Raw genomic sequence first — 25,429 nt, 5'->3', positions numbered from 1 at the left:
ATCTATGTTTGTCGATCATTTTCCGAACAAACGCGCTCATCACTAGTTAAGATGAAACAGTATGAGCTCTCTAGCTAAGTGATGAGGGATAGGAGAATATAAATTAACCACATCACAAGTGAAAAAAGAATATTCTTTTTCTCATTTAAATATATCAAAATATTAAGGATCATAGTACTGTCTTTTATATACCCAAGAAGCTTAGCTACTAATGGCTGCAGATGTTCATCTAGCCATGTACTTACACCCTCATTTAATGAACCTATTTCTGAAATAGTGGGGCGTAAAGGTGGAGGATAAAACCCTTTATGGCTTTTAGGTAAACCATGAAAAGTGGGAATAGTTGAATGGTGCGGTAATAAACTTTTCTTAATTTTATTGGTAAGCAGTCCCAGTGCTGAACCCTCATCAAGACATCTAGACAGTATATTTTTAAATTTTACAGTAGCATCAGATGTTATGGTTTTATAAGTAATGCCATTTTTTAGAATAGCCAATACTTGTGTGCAATACAGGGCAGCGTCCAACACAACAACACCCACTTTATCAGATTGCCTGATGATTAGATTGTGGTTTAATTGCAATTTTCTTATAGCTTCAAAAGGAATGGATCTCAAGTTATTTTCTTAAAACATAACATTTTACTTGGTTCATGCAATTCTTTGAGATCCTGTTCTTCTAGACTGAAATAAACTGAGGGCTGAAATCCTAGATTCCAAAGGATAGTAGGGAGGATTTTTAGGTTTGAAAGAAATATCTTTCTCAGACAATCTAGAAACTTTCATTGTCTGTTAGCAAATGTTGCAAGGATGGTAGTGCATTTTATTCCCTAAAATCGAACTGTGAAAATTTATGAATGTTTTATTTATCCATAACAGAGAGAGAACCATCAGGAGTTAATTCTGAAAAATAAAAGTCTTTTCACACTAGTTTGGATATGCCAGTCAGTCTTTTGTTATTTTTCATAATTAGTAACAGAGCAAATGTATTAACTTCAGGGATTGTGTTAAACAGGTCAACGTTTTCGCTGGGTACAAAGTTTAACCCTTTGGCCAAAACTTCGATCTGTGCAGCAGACGGAGGGTATTTTTATGTCCATTTGTTCGCAATTGAATAATATGTGAAAGGTGTGGTTCACCTCTGTATTTTTATATACGGTATATTAGCTTCAAGGAAAAAAAACAGGTTTTACAATCTTGCTTGCTTCTGCTATGCAGTGCACATATCTTGCTTATTTATTTATATATTTTTCATTTTTTATATGTCTTTTGTTTGTATTTTGTAATTTTTCATTTTGCTTAACTATTTTGTTTTCCAATGTCATCATGGATATCCTTAAAAAGGTCATGATCAATATCATATCACCATGTACCAGATGAAGGAGCGAGAAAAGCCCTGAAACACATAGTCGGATTTTTATCTCTACCTTTGGTCAGTTTCTTCCTGGCAGCACTCATGAAATCAGCAACTTTGTTCTTCCTCACATTGCCATTCTGAGTTCTGGGGATACACCGAGTGCTTAGATGACGCAGCTGCATCCATTGAAGGGAGATCATCCATACCCTTATCAGTGTTTGGCCTGCTGCACAACACTACCAGTGAGTTTACAGCTCACATGTTTTTCCTCCCTTTGTCTGTTTGATGGCACTAGGAGCGCTTTTTTTCCTCTTTTCTCTTGCAATAGGTAAAGATGACTCTAAGGTGCTAACGACAAAGGAGGAGAAGCGAATGAAGTGCAATATACCTGAAAAAATATTGGTGTGTAAGACCCAGTTACAAATACCCTGGTTGCCAGCATAACCTTGTCAAGCATGGTACTTTTAGGACACTTGCACTCACACTACCTATTAGCAGTAGGCTATTCCATTACATTCACACAGAAGGTTAGTGCTCCACTTATTAGTTATCATGGGTAATAACCTTTTCACCCTTGTCTCATTTAAAGAGTGTACAGAAAATCCAGTTTCTAAAAACTGCATGCATTTATTGGGGGGAAGGGGACTATAACTCTAGAATCTCAATTTGCAGACACTGTGTTTTGGGGTACTGCCCCTCATCAGTGCAAAGTGTGAGATCTGATTTGGCTGTGTGAGAGGCATCTGACGGGATCCTAGAAGTATCATTTCTCCTTTCAGAGAGTGACATACTAAGCATGCCAAGATGAGGAGACTTTAAGTCGCAGTGCTCCTCTGGGAAATATGCAAATTTTCTCTTCAGAGAGGAAGAGGACTATAACTCTAGTGCCACCTATTGGAAGCAGCAATCTTAACAGTCAATGTCGACCCTTTAACAAGCCTTGTCACAAGACTTAGGATAAAGGCCAAATCAGAATCTCAATTTGCAAACATGTGTTTTGGGGTACTGCCCCTCATCAGTGCAAAGTGTGAGATCTGATTTGACTGTGTGAGAGGCATCAACCTTCTCATCTCAGCATGCTTAACATGTCACTCTTCGCAAGGATACTTCTTGGAAAACATTTCTTGGAAAATGAATAAAAATCAATGCATGGTATATACATATACTACAAAGCGTTGCAAATGCACACAGCGGAGCTACATATAAACTGGTTGCAGAATTTTTGAAATGATGAAGCACCAATGGGTGCAGAACACACAATCACATGATCAAAAACTAAAAAACAAAACATTTGAACATTAAAAACATCAACCAAGATATGCAGGTAAAAAATGCATCAACATAGTAACTCAGTTGATGGAAACCACTTTAGTAATGAAACATCAGTTCTTTGCCGTACTCAAGCCACTTGGATTACATGTATCCAGGCTGTACATCCAGTATGCTTCACAATCGCACAGACGTTTCATGATGTCTCCACCCCTCAGAGTTGGGAGTATCCTCTCTATCCCGAACATCTGAAATGACTGGGTCTCCCACTGATGCTGTTGAACAAAATGCCTGGATGCGTGAGAAATCACACAGTTAGTTTCAGATGTATTCTAAATATCAGAAACATGTTTAGAAATTGTTAATTTAACATGCGTGATATACCACCCATGTACATTTTCTCACATGAGGAACACTTGATAATATACACCACATTTTCACTATTGCAATTGAGGTAATGTTTGATGTCAACGCACGGTGATCCATCCGTATTGAAATTTTTTTGTTACATGTACATAACGACAGATTCTACTTCAACCAACGACACACTTCTGATATCCTTTACAATTAAGACAAGTGTGGCGATGCATCGAGGAATTAGGTGAGTGAGATGACAATGTTTCCCAAGGTTCTTGTTTTTTTGTTACTACTGAACATTCAGAACTAAGGATTTTAGATTCTTCATGTAAAAATGGCAGACATATCAATGCAATGTTTTTAATTTCATTCAAAAGAGGACTGAACTGAGGAGAGATAACCGATTTATTATTCTATATTTTGTGCTTTAACGCAAACATAATCAAGTCTGCGCAATTTTTTTCACCAACAATGTTTTCAGTTCTATTGAGAGACTAACTAAGATATACCCTCTTTATTAGTTTTTTATTACAGTCCAACAACTCATTTTCAAGTTTGTTACCATCATTACATTTGCATTTCATGGGAAAAAACACGCCAACCAGCACCGCTTTGACTGTGTTTTTGGGTGACCGCTAGCTGCTTGTAAAATTGTGTTGCCTGACAAAGGCTTAGAAAAATTTGAGGTCACAATTTTACAGTTCACATTTTCCAGTTTGAGATCTAGAAAAGAATTGCAAGACTGGTGAAAATTATACATAAAGGATAAGCCATATGCCCTTATCATCTCCCGCCTCGACTACTGAAACCTCCAGCTCTGTTGCCTCCCCTCTAACACTCTCGCATCCCTCCAATCTATTCTAAATTCTTCTGCCCGACTAATACACCTGTCCCCCCGCTATTCCCCGGCCTCTCCCCTCTGTCAATCCCTTCACTGGCTCCCCATTACCCAGAGACTCCAGTACAAAAGCCTAACCATGACATACAAAGCCATCCACAACCTGTCTCCTCCATACATCTGTGACCTCGTCTCCCGATACTTTCCTGCACGCAACCTCCGATCCTCACAAGATCTCCTTCTCTACTCCCCTCTTATCTCCTCTTCCCCCAATCGCATACAAGATTTCTCTTGCGCATCACCCCTAGTCTGGAACTCTCTACCACAACACATCAGACTCTCGCCTACCATCGAAACCTTCAAAAAGAACCTGAAGACCCACCTCTTCCGACAAGCCTACAACCTGCAGTAACCACCGATCGACCAAACCACTGCACGACCAGCCTTCGCGGGCAGGGTCCTCTCTCCTCCTGTACCAGTTGTGACTTGTATTGTTCAAGATTATTGTACTTGTTTTTTATTATGTATACCCCTTCCCACATGTAAAGCGCCATGGAATAAATGGCGCTATAATAATAAATAATAATAATAATGTATGCAACAAAAACAGGTATAGCAGATACAATCGCCCCTCCAAATGAAGAGCAGGTCATCAATATATCTGTCATACCAAAAAAGATATGAGGATAGGGAATTTAAAAAAACATATAACCAAATGAGTTCCCAGAAAGACATCACTAAATTGGCAACAGATGGCGAATATTTAGCACCCGTAGAGACGCCTTTACACTGAAGTAAAAAGTCCTGTTCATAAACAAAAAAATTGCGAGCCATAAAGAAATGTGTAACATGCAAGGTGTACGTACATAAATCAGGTGAGTAATTGCTGGAATTAGGGTACCGTTACACTAAACGACTTACCAACGATCACGACCAGCGATGCGATCGTTGGTAAGTCGTTGTGTGGTCGCTGGGGAGCTGTCACACAGACAGCTCTCTCCAGTGACCAACGATCAGGGGAACGACTTTGGCATTGTTGAAACTGTCTTCAACTATGCCGAAGTCCCCCTGCAGCACCCGGGTAACCAGGGTAAACATCGGGTTACTAAGTGCAGGGCCGCGCTTAGTAACCCGATATTTACCCTGGTTACCATTGGAAAAGTGAAAAAAAAACACTACATACTCACCTTCTCATGTCTGTCACGTCCCCCGGCGTCCACAGGGTTACGCGCTGCTGCCGAGAGCTTCCTGCACTGACTGAATGCGTCAGCGCCGGCAGCAGCGCTGACATCACCACTGTGCTCTGCTTTACGGCCGGCCGGCGCTGACACATTCAGTGCAGGGAAGCCGCCGGTGGGGGACGTGACAGACGTCAGAAGGTGAGTATGTAGTGTTTTTTTTTTACTTTTACAATGGTAACCAGGGTAAATATCGGGTTACTAAGCGTGGCCCTGGTTACAAGTGAACACGCCGATGCAGCGATGACAGCGGGTGATCAGCGACTAAATAAAGTTCTGGACTTCTAGCTCCGACCAGCGATATCACAGCGGGATCCAGATCGCTGCTGCGTGTCAAACACAAGGAGATCGCTATCCAGGACGCTGCAACGTCACGGATCGTCGTCGTTCTCTCTGCAAAGTCGCTTAGTGTGAAGGTACCTTTAGACAGGTGAAATATCAAGGCTTCAAAGGCAGTTTCATAAGGTATACAAGTGTACAAGGAGATAACATAGCAACTAAACCATGTAAAATTTGGAGCATCAGGATAAACAAGATAATTGCTCCAACACATCTCGAGAATCCTTAAGAAACACTAGTGTTCTTTGTACAAGTGGCTGCAGTAGAGAATCAACCACTCTCCCAAATGTTCGGTAAAAGAACAAATTCCCAAGACTATGGGTCTCATTGGGGGAGGGTTGATAGCCTTGTGTACTTTTGGAAGCCCATACAACATGAATAGGAAGGGATAATCTACTACAAGGTAGTCTCTTTGTTTCTTGGTTATAACCCCTAGCATGGAACCCTCATTGATGATAAAGTGAGTTTCTTTTATGTAAAGTGGGATGGATTAGCTGGTATTTTTCTTTGTTGTATTATAACAAAATTCTGATGAACATTATAGGTGGTAACAAATTGTATTAAAGAGATCACTGTATTAAATATATTAATCAACCACCTTAATGTGGATATAATATGGCCACTGCAAAAAAAGTACTAATACACACAAAGCGAAACAAGCAGTCATGAAATCCAAAAATATCATCTCCTTTATTAAAGAATCTATATAGTATAAAAGATCATCCAGACAAACGGACATATGGGGCTAAAAGATGGTAACATGATGATACCAGCATCAAAGAAATGCCCAAGGTTGGGTATGTCACTGGATCTAAGGTATATTAACTCATAGAGGACATAGCGTCCACATAAGTAATTGCATATCACCATGTGGTGAGATTAACAAAACAAGTCCGTTCATAATATCCAAACAAATTACATACCAGTGGATGGACCTTATATATGATGATAAACCGGTCTCCAGGACATAGCCGCTCACCCCTTTCACCAATGTGACACCACTCTATTTAGAGTGCGTGGCATTGATGTCCTTGATATTAATATTAGAGGAGGAAATCTATCTAAACGCCTTGGTCAGATGGAGACACGCTGGATCTGGACCCTTAATACCATCTACCCCCTGGGGCTCAACAAGAATATTAGTTTCACACCATTCTTATAGTCACCTATTCACTGTGCATTGATGTATTCTCGCATCCTTTTTTTATTTTGTTTGGATTTTAATAATTCTTTCTTTTTCTGTTTAGGTGTATTTTTATTATATGTTACGGAGGTTTGGGAGCTGTCTAGCATCTGGGATCCCTTCATATTGCTGCAGTGGATGACAACTATCCCTATATTGTTAATTTGTAATGACGGCTGTTGAGTTCACGGCACGGCCTGGGGGAGGAAGAGAGTTATACACATACATAGATATGCACATTTAGATATTCTGGGGATTTTAGAATATGAGATATGTGTATGTTGGTGTCTTGTGGATATGCTAGGAAGGTATATTATAGGTAATTTCATATAATTCCTTTGGGAAGACATGTATGTGTGTATTTATAATATTTTTTTTGTGTTTTGTGTGTACATTATTTGTAATATACATGTCTTCATGTTGTTGTACCTATGACAATTATGTGTATACGTTTATATATACTGTAGGACCCAAATATATTTGTCAATATTATCACTATATTCCTGTATAATTATGCTGCAATTATATGTAGTTTATTGCTTTTGTTTTGTTTTCCTTGTTTGTCATCCTCATGACTGTATATCTATGCATAGGATCCAGATAGATCTGTATGTATCATTATACATTTGGATAATCAAGTTGCAATTCTGTGTATATTCTATTGCTTTGTGCTTTCTATATGTGACCACGTTTAAAGGAAACCTGTCACCTCCAAAATCGAAGGAGAGCTAAGCCCACCAGCATCAGGGGCTTATCTACAGCATTCTGGAATGCTGTACGTAAGCCCCCGATATATCCTGAAAGATGAGAAAAAGAGGTTAGATTATACTCACCAAGGGGCGGTCCCGGTCCGGTTCTGGTCTGATGGGCGTCACGGTCCGGTCCGGGGCCTCCCATCTTCTTACGATGACATCCTCTGCTTGTCTTCATGCTGCGGCTCCGGCGCAGGCATACTTTGTCTGCCCTGTTGAGGGCAAAGTACTGCAGTGTGCAGGTGCTGGGCCTCTCTGACCTTTCCCGACGCCTGCGCACTGCAGTACTTTGCTCTGACAAAGCATGCCTGCGCCGGAGCCGCAGCATGAAGACAAGAAGAGGACGTTATCGTAAGAAGATGGCAGGCAACGCCCATCGGACCAGAACAGGACCGGGACCGCCCCTGGGTGAGTATAATCTAACCCCTTTTTCTCATCTTTCAGGATACATCGGGGCTTATCTACAGCATTACAGAATGCTGAAGATAAGCCCCTGATGCTGGTGGGTTTAGTTCACCTTCAATTTTGAGGGTGACAGGTTCCCTTTAAACTCACCTGAGTGTCTATAGGATACATAACTGAGCTGATTTGGGCAATTTGCCAGCAGTGAGTATGGCTTTCCCCTGATTATTCACTACAGAGTGCATGCGCTGTGGTCCCATTCCTTCCGCAACTATCCGACTCAGCGTTGCGCTGTTTCTCGGATCACGTGAGGCCCATGTTTCCGGCTTTCGGCTGTGTGCGGCTCGGCGGATGCGATGGGATCCATGGCAACATGACGCTGTATTTAACTTCCGAGTCTTAGATATTTAAACCAAGTGCCCAGTCTTAGCCACACGCCCCTTGAGGAAGGTACTACTACCGAAATGTGCCTCGAAAGGGGTGGGTGAGTATGTCCTGGAGACCGATTCATCATCATATATAAGGTCCATCCACTGGTATGTAATTTGTTTGGATATTATGAACGGACTTGTTTTGTTAATTTCACCACATGGTGATATGCAATTACTTATGTGGACGCTATGTCCTCTATGAGTTAATATACCTTAGATCCAGTGACATACCCAACCTTGGGTATTTCTTTGATGCTGGTATCATCATGTTACCATCTTTTAGCCCTATATGTCCGTTTGTCTGGATGATCTTTTATACTATATATGTTTAATAAAGGAGATTATATTTTTGGATTTTATGACTGCTTGTTTCGCTTTGTGTATATTAGTTCTTTGTTGTATTATATGACAACATATTTGTCATCTGTGACATATACATCTTATACATCTAGGTCCATTACAACCAACAAGTCTCCTTTGTCAGACATTTTTATGATAATATCGTTCATGTCGGTTAATTTAATTAAGGCAATAAATTCACAAGGAGAAAAATTATATTTTTTTGCTGAAAGCTGAAGGCTGATCGTATTAGGCTGTGAAGGGGCCAATATCTATGGAGCTTGCAGCTGTCTGCTTTCCATAGATGGTTAGTTAAAATAGGGGGGACCCCACATCGGCTTTTATTTATTAATTTAATAGGTTCAATCAGGCTAAAAACACATTTTAGTGTTATATGAAAGACACTAAAAGATGCTAGTTTATTATGTGTAAGGGGCTTGTGACATTAAATATTTACAGAACATCCAGGCCCCCTCACTTGCGATACTTACCTCTCCCTGTTCCACCACTGCTGCGCTTCCGCATCCTCTGACTATGATATTCAGGTCAGAGGGCACTATGACATCACTCTTGTGCGCCCTTTGCCTGAACAGTCATAGTGCAGATAGCGGGAAGATGGTGAGAAGGCCAGAGGGGAGCAGTGGTCAGCGTGTAGTGGTGACTCGCATTTCATTTTTTTTTTTACATTTAGAGCATCTTATGAGGCCAATTACATATGCTGCAGTATATGGAGCCCATTACATATGGAGCATCTTATGGGGCCAATTATTTATGGAGCATCTTATGGGGCCAATTACATTTGAAGCAGTGTATGGTGCCAATTCCATATGGAGCATCTTCTGTGGCCAATTGTATATGCAGCATCTTATGGAGCCACTTATATATGGAGCAGTATATGGGGCCAATTACATATAGAGCATCTTATGGGGCCAATTACATATAGAGCATCTTATGGGGCCAACTATATATGGAGCATCTTATGTGGCCAATCACATATGGAACATATGGAGCATTGTATGAGGCCAATTACATATGGAGCATTTTATGGGGCCAATTACGTATGGAACAGTATATGGGGCCCATAATATATGGAGCACCTTATGGGGACAATTACATATGGAGCATCTAATGGGGCCCATAACATATGGAGCATCTTATGGGGCCAATCATATATTGAGCATATTATAAGGCCAACTACATATGGAGCATCTTATGGGGCCAATTCCATATGGAGCATCTTATGGGGCCAATTACACATGGAGCAGTATATGGAGCCCATTATATATGGAGCACCTTATGAGGCCAATTACATATGGAGCATCTTATGGGGCCAATTACATATGGATGAGTATATGAGTCCCATTCTGTTTGGAGCAGTATATGGGGCCAATCATATTCTGGAGCTTTATATGGTGCCCATCATATACTGTATTGAGCATTACATGGGACCTATTCTGTATTGAGCAATATATGGGGCTCATTATACTGTATGGAGCAATATATGGGGCTCATTATATACTATATGGAGCAGTATTTGGGTCTCATTCTTTATGGAGCAATATATGGGGCTCATTACACTGTATGGAGCAATACATGGGGCTCATTATACTGTATGGAGCAATATATGGAGCTCATTATACTGTATGGTGCAATATATGGGGTCTATTATATACTGTATGGAGCAGTATATGGGTCTCATTATTCTGTATGGAGCAATATATGGGGCTCATTATACTCTATGGAGCATTATATGGGGCTCATTACACTGTATGGAGCAATACATGGGGCTCATTATACTGTATGGAGAAATATATGGAGTTCATTATACTGTATGGAGCAATATATGGGGCTTATACTGTATGGAGCAATACATTGGGCTTATTATACTATATGGAGCATTATATCGGGCTCATTATAGTGTATGGAGTAATATATGGGGCTCATTATTCTGTATGGAGTGCAATATGGTGCCCATAAACCTGTATGGAGGACTACTCTGTCTGGTTTGTGAGCTATTGATATCACTCAAGTAATGTAAGAAATAAGTGAAATCTTTGGCATTGTACTATATCTATATTTCTCTGCCATATCTGTGCATCATGAATTGTTGTACAGGTCCTTCTCAAAAAATTAGCATATAGTGTTAAATTTCATTATTTACCATAATGTAATGATTACAATTAAACTTTCATATATTATAGATTCATTATCCACCAACTGAAATTTGTCAGGTCTTTTATTGTTTTAATACTGATGATTTTGGCCTACAACTCCTGATAACCCCAAAAACCTGTCTCAATAAATTAGCATATCAAGAAAAGGTTCTCTAAACGACCTATTACCCTAATCTTCTGAATCAACTAATTAACTCTAAACACATGCAAAAGATACCTAAGGCTTTTAAAAACTCCCTGCCTGGTTCATTACTCAAAACCCCCATCATGGGTAAGACTAGCGACCTGACAGATGTCAAGAAGGCCATCATTGACACCCTCAAGCAAGAGGGTAAGACCCAGAAAGAAATTTCTCAACAAATAGGCTGTTCCCAGAGTGCTGTATCAAGGCACCTCAATGGTAAGTCTGTTGGAAGGAAACAATGTGGCAGAAAACGCTGTACAACGAGAAGAGGTGACCGGACCCTGAGGAAGATTGTGGAGAAGGACCGATTCCAGACCTTGGGGAACCTGAGGAAGCAGTGGACTGAGTCTGGTGTGGAAACATCCAGAGCCACCGTGCACAGGCGTGTGCAGGAAATGGGCTACAGGTGCCGCATTCCCCAGGTAAAGCCACTTTTGAACCATAAACAGCGGCAGAAGCGCCTGACCTGGGCTACAGAGAAGCAGCACTGGACTGTTGCTAAGTGGTCCCAAGTACTTTTTTCTGATGAAAGCAAATTTTGCATGTCATTCGGAAATCAAGGTGCCAGAGTCTGGAGGAAGACTGGGGAGAAGGAAATGCCAAAATGCCTGAAGTCCAGTGTCAAGAACCCAGTCAGTGATGGTGTGGGATGCCATGTCAGCTGCTGGTGTTGGTCCACTGTGTTTCATCAAGGGCAGGGTCAATGCAGCTAGCTATCAGGAGATTTTGGAGCACTTCATGCTTTCTGGCACCTGCTCACAGTGCCAAAACCACTGGTAAATGGTTTACTGACCATGGTATTACTGTGCTCAATTGGCCTGCCAACTCTCCTGACCTGAACCCCATAGAGAATCTGTGGGATATTGTGAAGAGAAAGTTGAGAGACGCAAGACCCAACACTCTGGATGAGCTTAAGGCCGCTATTGAAGCATCCTGGGCCTCCATAACATCTCAGCAGTGTCACAGGCTGATTGCCTCCATGCCACGCCGCATTGAAGCAGTCATTTCTGCCAAAGGATTCCCGACCAAGTATTGAGTGCATAACTGAACATTATTATTTGATGTTTTTTTTGTTTGTTATTAAAAAACACTTTTATTTGATTGGACGGTTGAAATATGCTAATTTATTGAGACAGGTTTTTTGGGTTATCAGGAGTTGTAGGCCAAAATCATCAGTATTAAAACAATAAAAGACCTGACAAATTTCAGTTGGTGGATAATGAATCTATAATATATGAAAGTTTAATTGTAATCATTACATTATGGTAAATAATGAAATTTAACACTATATGCTAATTTTTTGAGAAGGACCTGTATGTGTTAAATGGGCCCACTGAGACTATTTTGCCCAGGGCCCACGAAAACCTGGAGTTGGCCCTGATACAAGTATATGCAATTGTAAATTTCAATAAGCATAAAAAAGATAATTTTTGAGACTCATACCTTTCAGAATTTTTATATCTAATATTAAGATCCAATCTGCATCAAATAACATGAGCAATTTTTGCCATCTTCCCCCTCTTTTTGGAAATGTTACTTTCTTCTATAAAAGGAAAAACTAGAAAGGTGTGAATTTTTGCTCATTGACAAAATGCCACACAGCACTAGAATAATTGCTGTTATGGCTAGCAATATTTGCAGTATGTTCGGCAATTTGCTTTTAATAGGGATCAGCAAACGTGGTTGGTGATACTTGGATTTCACTCAAGTATCTGGATGCTCGGATGTGCTCGGCACCCGGCGATCATTAGCTGATACTCGATTTTAAACTCGAATCTCCACCCAGAATGTTTGGTGCCTGTTACACAGCCAATAAGCATGCAGAGATTGCCTGCAAGTCACTGTAATGCCATGGCCATCTTGGTAGTGGCATTACTGTGATTTGCTGGCTGTGTGACATCATCAGATGTTATGAAAGGACAGGCTCACCGAACTGATGCCATTGCACAGCTCTGTGACAGTTGTTAATGGGGGAAATAGTGCTTGACCAAATGTGTGTGTGTGTGCAGTGTTTAACGATTCAGAGCACTGCAGTATTGAAACTAGTACTGAAGATGAACAATCATACTAACAGTCCTTATAAGGGCTAATTTTGTGCTTTGCTGTTTCTATCAAACACATTCTGCCGTTAGCCTAGAGAAGAGAGTTGCAGAAGCAGGGAAATTGGTTGAATACAGTCTCTAGGCTGGGATTAGGGCTTTGCAGCCTGTTCATAAATATTTAGCTGCAGCAGTTGACCTCAGTTTTATTTTTTTGGGTGAAAACATTTACTATAATGTCATCCATACAGTATTAGGTGCTTTGTGGTACATTTTGAAATTATATAACACTCCCAAAAAGTGTTGAAACATTTTTCTGCATTAAATTACTCATCCATATACTATATGTTATTACGTAGTCTGTGGTACATTTCATTGCCACATAACAGTCAAAAAAAGTGTTGAAAACGTTTTCTGCATTTAATTCCTCATCCATATACTATTATGTGCTCTGTGGTACAGTTTGGTGTTATATAACACTCCCAAAAAAAAGAGTTGAAAATTTTGTCTGTATTCAATTAGTCTTCCATAGTGTATTAGGTGCTCTGTTACATTTTGGTGGTACATAATACTCCAAAAAAGCCTTGAAAAACTTGTCTGGATTCAATTAGTTATCCATAGAGTATTGGGTGATTTCTGTTATATTTCAATGGTATTTAAGACTCCAAAAAAGAGTTAAAAAATATATCTGTATTCAATTACCTATCCATACAGTATTAGGTGCTTTCTGTTAAATTTCGGTGGTATTAGAGACTCTAAAAAAGCATTGAAAAATGTGTCTGTATTCAGTTAGTCATCTATAGAGTACTAGGTGCATTCTGTGACATTTCGGTGGTATATAACACTCCAAAAAAGTGATGAAAAATTGTCTTTATTCAAATAGTCATCCATAGATTAGTAAGCGTTTCTGTGACATTAGGGTGTCTGAATTCAATTACTCATCGGTATTATGGGCTCTGTGTTAAATTTTGGTTGTATGTAACACTCAAAAAAAGTTCCAAAATATTTATGGATTCAATGAATCATCCATGCAGTTTAACGCGGTTCTTGTTATATGACAGTGGTATATAAAACTCAAAAAAATCCTTCCAAATATTTTAATGTATTCAATTGGTCATCCATACAAATTAACAAAGTTCTTGTTACATTATGGTGGTATATAAAACTCAATAAAATCCTTCCACAAATGTTTATGGATTCAATAATTCATCCATACAGTTTAACGTGCTTTGTGTACAATTATGGTGGGTTCAAATTTTTAAAAATCACTTGGCCTGGTACAGTTCACAAAATATTTTTGCTCAAAAAATTGATTATTGTCATATATACTGTAGAACCTTCTTTGTGTGAAATTTTTCTGGTTTGAAATAAAAAACAAAATTGGCCTACTATAGGCGTACACATTTAGTGCCTTGATATTCGGTCCCCAGCTGCCACAATTTATTCAGTGTGGCATAATAATGGCTGTAGCCTGGTGGCGACTATAAAGCTTGGCAAGCTCACACACATACCATGCTTGGCCCACCTGCTCAACTTTGTAATGTTTATGAAAACCTATCCATATTTGCCAGAACCTCCAATCAAGCTACGTAGTGTCAGCGCCCATTTCCACAAGTCAGCCACAGGTGCCGCCACCCAGGCTGTGCTGCAGCACAGCATGCAAGTGCCAGCTCAATGACAGTTGTGCGATGTCACCACACCCTGGAGCTCCACACTGTAAATTCTGGCAAAGCTTTGTGAGCAGCAGAGGCCAGTGGTGGAATATCAGCTCCAACATGCCCGTCGGTATTCTGGTCAGCCTCCGCACATAACATCTGGACATGGATATCTAACATTTGTGCAGTTCTCCAATACTTTGTGGACTCCAAAAAGATGGTGAGCGGTGACAACACCATCAGCAGCAGCGCAATAATCCCATTTCTATGCCTACTTAAACATGTGCTGCTGACAATTAAAGATGAAACTCTGATTGCAGACCAGGTGTAGATGGAGGGAGACATGAGACAGAGATACTCAGCCTCATCTTATCTGCTTAGCTCAGATTTGAAAACAATGAGGACGTGGGGGCTGAGGAGGAGGAACAGGAGCTGGCAACAGAGGTTAGTACCCACAAAAGCTATATCTCCTCTCTCCTACCTGAATGGACTGTGGAGGGTAATGAGAAGAAAGAGATGGAGGAGAAGATGGAGAGTAGTCATCATGGTGGAGACAGGGAAGTGTTGGCTGTAGGGACCTTGGCACAAATGGCAGACTTTATGTACCGTTGTTTTTCCTGTGACTCTTGTTTTGCATTAATTTTGGCCAAAAAAGAGTGTATGGATGACACTGCTTGTAATTTTTAGCAGGCTTTGTATTGTGCAGGACTTTTAATAGTGTAGGAGTACCACAACTACTGTTTGTCCAGAATATTTGAATGAGGTACTACAGTTGGTGCCTTCAAGGGTGTATGCGGCGCCCCAGGGTCCTGGTCGTCGCAGTGGTATTGCTTTCCTCTCGGGGAGGCAAGAAAGGATAACAGCATCCAGGTATCACAAACATGCAACACATTCATACTCCAGGCCACCAAGGGGAGCTTCTGCTCCTATTTATTAGGTCTCCCCCCACAATATTTATAACTGGTAGTCTGTAGAGAAACTTAGAAAGTTCCAGACAGTAGTCTGAGGAGGACAGAGGGTCCACAGAGTTGTGCATGCCCTCAGAGCTGCAGCTCCCAGAAAGAGACATTGAAAGGCAGAATTGTATTGCAGCGAGTGTGAAGGAAGTCGAAGCAAAGGAGAGGATACCAGAAGGGGACCAGCCCCGAACAGGCTGCCTCCTTCTGAGGCGCAGAATCCTGGAAGCTGGAACACCGAGGGAGTAAGGACCTCTATGCCTTATTTCAGAGACCAGCAGGACAGCTACTTGCAGGTGACCTGTCTGCACCTACACCCAGGAGGCATGGTGACACCCACAGAGCCAGGTTATCTAAGAGACCCTATAAACAGGCTCAAGTCACCAGTCATTTGGGTTTTGTCCTATCCTATACGGGGGAAAGAGAGAAACACCACATCTGTGAGACCCTTATGTGAAGCCATAAGCAGTAAGGGACTACACCAGTGCAGCGCAAGGGAAGGCTACTGATTTCCACCTGGACAAGGGGACTCTGGACTTGCCTCCAAACCGACTGGACTCTGCCTGCCCTGTGATCTGGTGCTCTGGACTGTGGATGCTGAAGTCTTCAGTAAAGGGTAAAGAGACTGCAACCTTGTGTTCTCATTCTTCTCTGTGCCTCTCACCATACCATCATTTACACACCAGGAAGCCCTGGGGATATACTTCACCTGTGGGAAAGTATACCATCTAGCTGCCATAACATCACCCCAGAGGACCCTTAAAGCAGCGTCGGTCACCCTGACCGAATACCACAGGTGGCATCACGAACATAAACTTTATCCCTTTAAAGACCTTTCCCCTTTAATACGGACGTTCCAGGACCACGGACTGGGCCAGCCACTGTGACATCCCCCTTGAGCCGACCGGACCCTGTACCGAGTACCCCTCGGCCCCTAGGGGCTCTCCATGTATGAATGACCTGCTTGTAATTTTTGGCAGGCATTTCACTTAGTGCATAGCGTATATGAGTCTAGGAGTACCACTATATGACAATTCGAACAAAATGTGTATGAGGCTCTCCTATATGTCTAATACAGGGTGTCCCTTTTTCATGACATTTTTTGCAGCTCTTGATTCCGTCATAAATAACTCAGAAATTTTGGTTTCATTAAATTAATTTTTTTTAAACATTTTTAAATTTTTCCTTATATACAAGTCAATATACAGGAAATAATGTTTCTTTTCCTATAAGCTCCAATATCGCGTTGATTTTGAATGTTTTATTGTCAGTCCTTAAAGTGGAGTAAAAGTGTGACACAATTGTTCTCAGCAAGTATCTGGGAGTCAGTGATGCTTCCAAAGGTCTTCCCCATGCTGTTCCCCTTCCACTCAGCATTTTTCCATCTATTTAAACATTTTCACTGCCCCTCAGACCAACTTGTAGAGTCTGCCAGAAAAATGCTAAGATTTTCCATTGACTGCTAATATATTTGTTACTCCAAACAAGCATCCGAGCATTAGAATTTGTTTGGTTCGATTAACGAGCATCCGAGCATTTTGGTGCTCCCTCAACTCTAGTTTTTCAGTTTGCAAGTAGTGCCACATATGTAACGTTTCTGATAAGCATGACATTCTACACAATATATAACGTGATGTGTATCACAATTAATGACTGAACCTATTGCACAGTTAGTACTCTATGGAATGGTAAAGTGATATTTCCTATTGACAGTATACATACAAACATTACAGTGACTACCTGCACATTTGAAAAAAAAAACTTTTAAAGATAGCCAAGAAGAGTTGTCTTTGTGTGATTTTAAATAACTTGGTGAAAGCATCTACATCCATTTTTAATGATTTTGTTTAATATTTCATCTTATTATAGCCTGTCTACAAGCCTGATTTCAATTACCGCACTGTCCGTAGGACGGTGTTGTTATCAGAGCATATACATCGTGCTCTTGTGAACTTGCCATAGGGGATGAAACAGTATGGGCTCTGTAGCTACGTGATGAGGGATCGGAGAATATAAATTAACCACATCACAAGTGAAAAAAGAATATTTTTTTCACATTTAAATGTATCAAAAATATTAAGGATCATAGTACTGTCTTTTATATAGCCAGGACGCTTAGCTACTAATGGCTGCAGATGTTCATCTAGCCATGTACTTACACCCTCATTTAATGAACCTATTTCTGAAATAGTGGGGCTTAAAGGTGGAGCATAAAACCCTTTATGGCTTTTAGACAAACCATGAAAAGTTGGAATAGTTGAATGGTGCGGTAATAAACTTTTCTTGATTTTATTGGTAAGCAGTCCCAGTGCTGAACCCTCATCAAGACATCTAGACAGTATATTTTTAAATAATACAGTAGAATCAGACGTTAAGGTTATATAAGTAATTGCAATATTTACAATAGCCAGCACTTGTGTGCGATACAACAACATCTGCAAAGAGTTTGTATGTTACATAGTTATTAAGGTTGAAGGAAGACTTTAAGTCCATCTAGTTCAACCCATAGCCTAACCTAACATGTTGATCCAGGGGAAGGCAAAAAAAACCCATGTGGCAAAGAGTAACTCCACCATGGGGAAAAAAATTCCTTCCCGACCCCACATACGGCAATCAGACTAGTTCCCTGGATCAACGCCTTATCAAGGAATCTAGTGTATATACCCTGTAATATTATACTTTTCCAGAAAGGCATCCAGTCCCCTCTTAAATTGAAGCAATGAATCACTCATTACAACATCATACGGCAGAGAGTTCCATAGTCTCACTGCTCTTACAGTAAAGAATCCGTGTCTGTTATTATGCTTAAACCTTTTTTCCTCCAGACGTAGAGGATGCCCCCTTGTCCCTGTCACCGGTCTATAATTAAAAAGATCATCAGAAAGGTCTTTGTACTGTCCCCTCATATATTTATACATTAACATAAGATCACCCCTTAGCCTTCGTTTTTCCAAACTAAATAGCCCCAAGTGTAATAACCTATCTTGGTATTGCAGACCCCCCCAGTCCTCTAATAACCTTGGTCGCTCTTCTCTGCACCCGCTCTAGTTCAGCTATGTCTTTCTTATACACCGGAGACCAGAACTGTGCACAGTATTCTAAGTGTGGTCGAACTAGTGACTTGTATAGAGGTAAAATTATGATCTCCTCATGAGCATCTATGCCTCTTTTAATGCATCCCATTATTTTATTTGCCTTTGTAGCAGCTGCCTGACACTGGCCACTGAATATGAGTCTGTCATCCACCCATACACCCAGGTCTTTTTCATTGATGGTTTTGCCCAGAGTTTTAGAATTAAGCAAATAGTTATACATCTTATTACTTCTACCCAAGTGCATGACCTTACATTTATCCCCATTAAAGCTCATTTGCCATTTATCAGCCCAAGCTTCTAGTTTACATAAATCATCCTGTAATATAATGTTCTCTCCGTGTTTGCGTGGGTTTCCTCCGGGTACTCCAGTTTCCTCCCACATTCCAAAGACATACTCATAGGGAATTTAGATTGTGAGCCCCATTGGGGACAGCAATGATAATGTCTGTAAAGCGCTGCGGAATATGTTAGCGCTATATAAAAATAAAGATTATTATTATTAAATAAAGATTATTAATAAAGATACAGGGCAGCGTCCAACACAACAACACCCAATTTATCAGATTGTCTCATGACAAGATTGTGGCTTAATTGCAATTTTCTTACAGCTTAAGAAGAAATGGATATCAAGGTTTTTTCTTAAAAGGTAACATTTAGGTCTTTTCATGTAATTCTTGGAGATCCCGTTCCTCTAGGCTCTGAAATAAACCGAGGGCTGAAATCCTAGATTCCAAAGAATAGTAGGGAGGATTTTTACGTTTGAAAGAAATATCCTTATGAGACAATCCAGAAACTGTTTCATTCTCTGTAAGCAAATGTTGCAAGGATAATGGCGCATTTTGTTCCCTAAAATACAGCTGTGAAAATTCATTAATGTTTTCCTTATCCATAACAGAGATAGAACCACCAGGAGTTAATTCTGAAAAAAAAAGTATTTTCACAGTTAGTAACAGACCAAATGTATTAACTTCAGGGATTGTGTTTAACCCTTTGGCCAAAACTTCAATCTGTACAGCAGATATTATTTTGGGGGACAAAATCAATACACTGTCAAGATATGAATTTGTGGATAATCAAATATTTTCTTTTCCCTCATGGGATATGTTCTCCTTGTTACCCTAAATGAATGTATTAAAAAAACAAATTGACGGAGGGTATTTTTATGTCCATTTGTTCACAATTGAATAATATGTGAAAGGTGTGGTTCACCTCTGTATTTTTATATACGGTATATTAGCTTCAAGGAGAAAAAAACAGGTTTTACAATCTTGCTTGCTTCTGCTATGCAGTACACATATCTTGCTTATTTATTTATATATTTATTTTCATTTTTTATATGTCTTTTGTTTGTATTTCATAATTTTTCATATTGCTTAACTATTTGTTTTCCAATGTCATCATTGATATCCTTAAAAAGGTTATGATCAATATCCTATCACCATGTACCAGATGAAGGAGCGAGAAAAGCCCCAAAACGTGTAGTCTGATTTTTATCTCTACCTTTGGTCAGTTTCCTCCTGGCAGCACTCGCGAAATCAGCAACTTTTTTCTTCCTCACATTGCCTTTCTGAGTTCTGAGGATACACCGAGGGCTTTGCGGATGCAACTGCATCAATTGAAGGGAGATCATGCTTCCTAAACCATGCTCCAAATTATTGTGCAAATTGGATTTAAGTGTCATAAAGATTTAATTGTTTTGTTTTTCAAATAAACTCGTGGATGGTATTGTGTCTCAGGGCTCAACGGATCACTGAAATCAATCTTAAACATATGTGATAATTAGTTTTCCAGGTAATTCTAATTAAAGGAAAACTACTTAAAAATGATGTTCCACATTATTAAGCAGGCCACAGGTTTCAAGCAAAATGGGAAATAAAAAGGATCTGTCTGCTGCTGAAAAGCGTTAAATAGTGCAATGCCTTGGACAAGGTATAAAAACATTAGATATTTCAAGAAAACTTAAGAGTGATCATCATACTGTGAAGAGATGTGTGACTGAAACAGAGCACAGACAGAGTTCATGCAGATAAAGGAATAATGAGGAAGGTTTCTGCCAGACAAATTCATTGGATTAAGAGAGCAGCTGACAAAATATATCAAATGTTTAAAAATTCTACTGTGTCTAATAATTTGGAACAGTGCATTTTGAGTTTTTATTAATTTTGGAGATTATACTGTTATCATTGGGAGGTTTCTTCAATAAAATTCGATGTATACTCTAATGGGTGATGACTTTTATTAGACTGACTGTCATTTGCACCGACCATTTAGGAAAATCTGAGAAAAATGTCATTTGCATGATAATTTGGAACATGGTGTAGAGATGAGTGAATTTTTCAATGTTCAGTTCGGATTACAATTGCCGTTTTGCAATATTCGCCGATTAGTTCATCAAATATTTGCCGAACATTACTGAACACCATTATAGTCAATGGGAGGCAAAAAAAAAACAACACCGTAGAACGGTCCCAAATGCTGCCAAAACACATCAAATGAGGGACAGACACCGGGAAAGTGGCCTCAATTCACCCACAGCACAAATTGCACCATGGAACAGCAGCAATCAGCCAGGCATGAGGTATCGGGGTCTGGGACAGCATTTACAGCTTTCCAATGAACATCACAGTAAGACGAGGTGGGTGAGGGATCAGTGTAGGGCCCCTTTGCTGTGAGTCCTGATAACACATGCAACACCTCTACCTGCTTCCATGCTGAGCCATGCTCAGGTGGCACAAATATCAGTTTTCTAGACTAATATTGTCATAAAAATGTAAGGATAGTAACACAGGTAAATGAGTGCAAGGAAGTGGAGGCCTAATGGTCTCGGAAGCCTACTGATACAGGCAACACGCATGAAGGAGACCTAACCAGGAGTGTTCACATGTCCAAAAATATTGACGGACAAAATCAAAGTGGCATCAATTTCACCACAGTAGAAATAGTCTAATAGGGATCAGTAGGTCTTTCTCTAAACCCAATCCAGCAGATGAATACCCTACAAGGTGTGTTCACATTTAAAGAAATGAGGGCCTTACACCACAGAAGTGGCATCAATTTCTCCACAGTAGAAATAGTCTAATAGGGACCGTCAGGTCTTTCACTACACCCATTCCAGCAGATGGACACTCATCCATGAGTGTTCACATTTCCAAAAATTATTGGCATACACCACCAAAGTGGCATCAATTTCACCACAGTACAAATAGTTGAATAGGGACTGACAGGTCTTTCACTACACCCAATCCAGCAGATGGATACCCAACTTGGAGTGTTCACATTTAAAAAAATGAGGGCCTGACACCACTGAAGTGGAATAACTTTCATAGAAAAGTATAGAAATAGTATGATTGGGACTGACACGTCTTCCATTGCAGCTAACTAAGCAGATGTAGACCAACCATGACTGTTCACATTTCCACAAATTTGTGTTAACATCAGCAGCAGCCACAAAAGTGACACTAAAGATATCACAGAGTGCATTTATGTGACATAAATGCATCACACTAAAAAATGCAATATCATCTAGTCTGTACAGTCTGCGATTGGGGTGCAAAAGTCCTTGGAGATCCATGCTGTCTTGGGGAAAAGCTCTCTTAAGGTTTTATAAAAGTGTATTTCGATACTCCAGCATTCGCAGGTCCCTTTCTAGGGTGGGAATCATCTGGCAAAATTTGGTTTTATAATGTGGGTCTAATAAAGTGGCAACCCAGTAGTTAGCATTATTCCTAATCATTACTATACGGGGATCAAGTTGCAGAGAGTGCAGCAAGAGGGCACTCATAGGTCGGGCTCTACCATGAGGTCCGAGCCCATGCTGTGTTGATGGCTGGGTAACAATGAGGTTTGTGTCATCCGTCCCCTCCCGCCAACCCCGAACAACAGAGGGAGAGGATTATCCTCTTCATCCAACAGTTGCTTGCCCATCACTTCTTCCTCCTCCATTTGTTCCTCGGATCTTGCACCTTTGATAACAGTTTGTCTGTTATCATTACCAGCCCTCCTCAGTCGCAATACTCCACCCTCCCATGGCACCCGCCTGTGTGACAACAGTCTTGAACTTCGAGACAATGTTATCCCTTCCGCAGCCTCCTCTGCTTCCTCCTCTTCTTCTGGGACCACCATCTCTTCCCGCAGGCTATTAAAAGTCTCGTCAAGCATATAAATGACCGGAATAGTGATGATGATGACGGTGTCGTCAACGCTAACCATCTTAGCCATTTCAATACTGTGCAGAAGGGTGCAGAGGTCTGTAATCTGTGGCCACTCTGTAAACATGATATGTGCCACCTCCGTACTGCGTTGGCCCAGGCTATGCGACATGACATACTGTGATCTCCAATCCATATCAATTTTAAGACTGCCTGACTGTGTTGAGCCCTGGCTGCGCAGTACGGAGGTGGTGGGGGTTCACTCTGCACTGTTGGAACGCGTGTCTCGTGAAGGCAGAGGTTGAGGGCGCAGGTGGAGGCCCTAGAGGAGATAGAGGAGGCAAAAGCAGTGGAGGAAGTGTTAAATGTAGAGGTTTGGCCTGCAAGCATTGGGGATTCCAAGACTTGTGGAGTAGCGCCTGTCCCCACAACCACCAGAGTCACCCAGTGCCCAGTCAGCAAGATGTAACTCCCTTGGCTATGCTTACATATCCAAGTGTCTGTGGTGAAATACAACCTGGCAGACAGAGATTTTGTCAAGGAATGGGTGATGTCTGCTACATGCTGGTGTAGCGCAGGCACAGCTTTCTTAGAAAAATAATGGCAACTGAGTAATTCATACTGGGGGACTGCAACGGCCATCAGCTTTCGGAAACCATTGGTATCCAGAAGGCTGAAAGGTAGCATTTCAGTTTCCAAAAAATTGGAGAAGATGGAGTTCAACCTCTTAGCTTTGTCATGCGTAGGAGGAAACAATCTTTTCCGTGACCACAACTGCAGAACTGTGGGCTGGTTGCAGTGCTGTGAGAGGGCAGAGTATGGTGAGCAGGACAAACTGCTGGAATGTGAGAGAGGTGCAGGCGGAAATGTTACTATGGATTGAGAAACTTGTGGTATGATCGTTCTCTGAAATTGGTAAAAAACAGCAGGCATGTCCGCTTCCATTACAGCTGAAGGTGGCCTTGATTGGTTAAAGAACCCGAGGTTCTATTTCAAAGACCTTCATCTCAATAGTTGGCATGGTAACAGAGGAGAAGGCAGAAGCAGCAGATGCAATTGATGGGGTGGCCGATGGTGGTTGATGACCGCTGGTCCGCATCTTTGCACAGTGGGTTTCCCACACTAAAGCATGTTGATTGTGCATGTGAAAGTTCATACATGTAGTAGTCAAATTATTGCAGTTTTTACCTCAACTCAGTTTTTTTTGCAAAGTTGATAGATTACGTGAGTTGGCTCATCCTTTGCAGTGTCATAAAAGGCCCAGGCAAGGCAACCCTTGCCACGCTTGCGAGCTGCAGACCTGGTCAGAAGCACAGTTGTGGCTGAGGATGCGTTACTCATCGTAGCATCACTACGTGTCTGCGAAGGATCGCAAAATATAACCTCCTCGTCTTCCTCCTCAGATGACCTACTCAGCTGTGAGCCTCTATGTTCAGGCCAACTAGGATCTAACACCTCATAATCATCCTCAGTGCTATCACATTCCTGGCCATTGGAGTCACTCTCATCCTCTTCATGCCCTGACAGCGCAGTACAGTCCGCATGAGACTCAGATATCTGAGTCTCATCAGGATCACCTCCCCCCAGGGGTTAATGTCTGATGATGAGGGTCAGGATGGTGTTGAACATTTGTATAGTTGGGAAGCAAGGGGAATTTGGTTGCCACATCTGTGGACTGTACTGGGTGTTATGTTGAAGTGGAGGAACAGGAGAAGAGGCCACTTGAAGCTGCACTTGCCATTGATTTGAGCACATCCTCTTTCTGGGCATCATCAACAAGGCATACCGCTGTGCATCTGCCAAAAAAAGGTAGTGCTGTAGCCTGTCTAGTAACATAAGTTGTCATTTGTCTTTGCATAGGACGTGACGATGCTTCACTAGTGCTTTCACCAACATTACCACCTACCCCATGTACACCTTGAACACCAAGCCTAATTCCCCTTCCACCATGGCCTCGCTTGTCCCCAGTCACGTTGCTCAGATAGTGTGGTAGGAGCACAGTATTAACCAAAAATGAGATTTTAAACTCTGCACCACCTCTGCAATCAGCTGAATTTCAGCGATGGTAAATTTAAAGTTGAAATATGACGTGCTGTATCGTGTTAGTCACAGAAAAAATATATTTTCTTTGGACCAAGGATCAGGCCTCTATAACACACTAGATGCTTCAAACTATTTTTCAAGTCAGGTCCCTTACTGTATGACGTTAATAACAGAAGAATTTTTTTTTTTTGGCCTATATATTAGACCTCTATAACACACTAGATGCTACAAACTCTTTTTAATCTCTGGACCCTTACTCTATGATGTTAATAACAGAAGAATTTTTTTTGTGGCCTATGTATCAGGCCTCTATATCATACTAGATGCTACAAACTATTTTTCAAGTCAGGTCCCTTACTGTATGACGTCAATAACAGAAGAATTTGTTTGTGGCCTCTGGATCAGGCCTCTACAGCTTAATTTAAACCCAAACAAGTGAAAAAGTGTGATACAGCGGGTTATCTAACTTTTTGCAGCTGAAAATTTATAATTTTTTCACTAGCTTCATGTGAATTAGAATGCTATACTCGTGCATTGATCACAATAGACGCAGTGCACAACACGTGCCCTGCTGGATTTGTTTGTGCACCTCAGTATGGCCAAAAAAGAAAAAAAAGTGATTTGGTGCTGG

Source organism: Ranitomeya variabilis, chromosome 2, assembly GCF_051348905.1.
Source record: "Ranitomeya variabilis isolate aRanVar5 chromosome 2, aRanVar5.hap1, whole genome shotgun sequence".
Classification (NCBI taxonomy): Eukaryota; Metazoa; Chordata; class Amphibia; order Anura; family Dendrobatidae; genus Ranitomeya; species Ranitomeya variabilis.
Note: the sequence above shows the minus strand (reverse complement) of the source record.